Below are 2,649 nucleotides of genomic sequence, written 5' to 3' on the forward strand. Positions count from 1 at the left end.
GAGAGAAAGTTGGGCCATCCTGGCTTCTAAGGAGCACTCAGGCTGTGCTTCTTCCAACACAGATTTGTTTGTTCTTTTGACAGCCCGTGGTACTTTTAATATTCTCCTCCAATATTGAAAGTATAACTTCTAATATATTTAGTGTATCTTAGAAGTAGTACAGCCAAAATGCTCCTTAGAATGAGGCTGGTGAGACCTCATCTTATGTACTTTGGACATATTATCAGGAGGCGCCATCCCTGGATAAGGACATCATTCTTGGTAAAGTACAGAGTCTGTGAAAAAGAGGAAGATCCTCAATGAGATGAAGGGACATGGTGGTTGCAAGTAATGGGCTCAAACAGCAGTGACAGTGAGGAAGGCACAGGATTGGACAGCGTTTGTACATGGACAGTCCTGGTGTGGTGCTGTAGGATAAGCACTCTATCATAAGGTCGATTTGAACCAAAAGGTTGGCGGTTCAAACTCACCAGCTGCTCCTCGGAAATCCTCTACAGGGTCCCTATGAGTCAAAACCAACTTAACAGTACTTCACGAAAACAAAATTTAAGGAAGCAGATAGGAGGCCTTTCTTCCTTGGTGCTCTGGATACATTCAAACCAACAACCTTTAGATTGTTTGTTGTTGTTGTTAAGTGCCATCGAGTCAGGTCCGACCCATAGCGACCCTGTACAGGGTTTCCGAGGGTCAGATTGTTAGTTGAGCACAAACAAACGCTTTACACCTCGTAGAGCTTTTTCCAAGTACCCAGCGCCCTGGATTCCTTGCCCAAATGGGCCTGTGTGGTTGCCTTCTCCAGGCCCACTCTCAAGGACAGACTGAACCCTGGAGTGCCCAGGCCTACTAGGCCTGAAAAATAGCCAAGGGCCAGCTCTCTGTGGGGATATACACACAGGCCAAGATGTTCACAAGCCAGTGAACAAGACCCCTAACAGAGTGGAACAGAGGCCGAAATTGGAAGGGGGAGGGGAATCACAGGTCAGACAGTGGGGGCCTGCCTCCTCCCCCTGAACCACCACCATACTCCACTGTGGAGTCCAAGAAGTCTGAGAATTCTACATGCAAAGCTGACCTTTCCGGTTTATTATGAAAGTGTAATTGTCAAGATAAGAGAATAGAGCATATTTTATTTCACATTTTGTTAGCTTGATTTATAACTTGCAAATATGTAGACATACGGTACGGGAGCCCCCATCTGTACTCCTGCCCAGTCCTCCAAATCCCTGCCCCTTTCTGTTCAGTCTCAGACCTGAGTGCTGAGCCCAGAGGGGCTCTTGGAGTGAAGGGTACCATCCCAGCACACACTACATGACCATATATTGTCCTCATTCTCCGAAACAATAAAGAGCACCCAGTCAAGGGTGAGGGCATGACCTTTGGCTCTGTTCCCAATCGCTGCCTTTGTCTGGCCCCTCCAGCTCTGGGAAGCTGTGGTATGATCCAGAACCAGACCCAAGTATGATCTGGGGAGGAGGAGAAGATACCTCTTATGGATACCATGATGTGGCATTGAGTTATCTGGACCAAGTAGACATAGTTCAGTGCAGCCCATTCCACTGCGATGCATTCATTCCACAAACCCCGGCTGCCCATCACACTATTACAGGGGCCCAGCTGAGAACCCAGAGACCAGCAAGATGCCCAATCGACAAGGTGTTGTTGTTGTTGTTGTTAAGTGCCTTTGAGTCGATTCCGACTCATAGAGACCCTGTACAGGGTTACCGAGGCTGTAAATCTTTACGGGAGCAGAAAGCCTCATCTTTCTCCCGCAGAAGAGCTGGTAGTTTCGAACTGCTGACCTTAACGTTCGCAGCCTGATTAGTAACCACTATGCTACCAGAACTCCTTAATCTGCAAGGTAGGAGAGGATAAATTAAACAAGCACGCAGAAAAATTCAAAATACCAACGTAGGACCTGGTGAGTATTCTAAAAAGAGACTTTCCCTAAGCTTTCATCGTCACAACCCCAGGTGCTATGTCCTTTTCTCAGGTAAGGACTCCCAGAGGTAAGGCTTAAGGCGCGCCCAGATCTTGTAGCTAGCCAGAGAGAGACTTCGGATTTCCTCAGTCTCCGGCCACTGTCCCGAACGGCCCTAAACTGGGGAGGCCCGTCTAGCTCCCGGAAGACTGGAGGGAGGTGAACGCCAGGGCGGGGCTGGCCAGTAGGACGCGCGGCCGGGCAGGCAGGGAGGAACGGCCTGCTGCCCTCGGCGCTGGAGTGCGCAGCCCAGGGCGCCTGAGCGCAAACGACTGGATGCGCGCAAGTGAGAGCCACGCTTGGGTTCGTCCGTCACTGAAGGGCCTGGGTCTGGGCTCCGCGGCGCCGACGGGGGCACGGGGGTAGGGACGGGAGGAAGGCGCTGTAGTGACCGCGGCAGCGGGCTGGGGGAGCTGTGCCCGCCTGTCCCCAGGACTCGGGAGGGGAGTCGGCAGCTGGGCCACCGCGCCTCTCGCCGATTCGGGCCAGGCGGAGCGCAGTCAGGCGTGCCTGGAGCGGACTCGGGCCCTTAGTCCTCCAGGTCTACCGGCCGGGGAGGCCCCCGAAGAAGCCCAGTCCCGCTGACTGGAGACGCCGCTGCCGCCGCGGCGCTGGCCCGCCCCCAGGGGGTGTCCCGGGCCGCTGGGCCCGCCCAGGTAACCCCATCCTCG

General features: G+C 53.3%; 1 protein-coding gene across 1 annotated transcript in view; it reads left to right on the plus strand.

Moving 5' to 3' along the window:
- The first annotated feature begins 2,023 nt into the window (after positions 1-2,023).
- Positions 2,024-2,649, plus strand: part of WNT4 (wingless-type MMTV integration site family, member 4) — a 36,836-nt gene continuing 36,210 nt past the window's right edge. The window contains exon 1 of the mRNA XM_006862334.1: positions 2,024-2,137. The gene's annotated coding sequence lies outside the window, so the exon portion shown is untranslated. The remainder of the gene's footprint in view (positions 2,138-2,649) is intronic.

Source organism: Chrysochloris asiatica, unplaced genomic scaffold (genome assembly GCF_000296735.1).
Source record: "Chrysochloris asiatica unplaced genomic scaffold, ChrAsi1.0 scaffold00047, whole genome shotgun sequence".
Lineage (NCBI taxonomy): Eukaryota > Metazoa > Chordata > Mammalia > Afrosoricida > Chrysochloridae > Chrysochloris > Chrysochloris asiatica.